The following is a 256-nucleotide window of genomic DNA, read 5'->3' on the forward strand; positions in this document are numbered from 1 at the left end:
GGACGAGGATGAGGATAGGATGAGGATGAGGAAGAGGATGAGGATGAAGAGGAGGGTAGGCTGAGGAGGAGGAGGAGGACGAGGAGAATGAGGATAGGATAGGATAAGGAAGAGGATGAGGATGAAGTGGAGGGTAGGATGAGGATGGGGATGAGGATGAGGATGGGATGAGGAGGAGGACGAGGTGGATGAGGATAGGATAGGATGAGGACGAGGTTGTGGAGGAGGATAGGATGAGGATGAGGAGGAGGAGGAG

The sequence above is a fragment of the Lupinus angustifolius genome, chromosome LG16 (assembly GCF_001865875.1).
Source record: "Lupinus angustifolius cultivar Tanjil chromosome LG16, LupAngTanjil_v1.0, whole genome shotgun sequence".
NCBI lineage: Eukaryota > Viridiplantae > Streptophyta > Magnoliopsida > Fabales > Fabaceae > Lupinus > Lupinus angustifolius.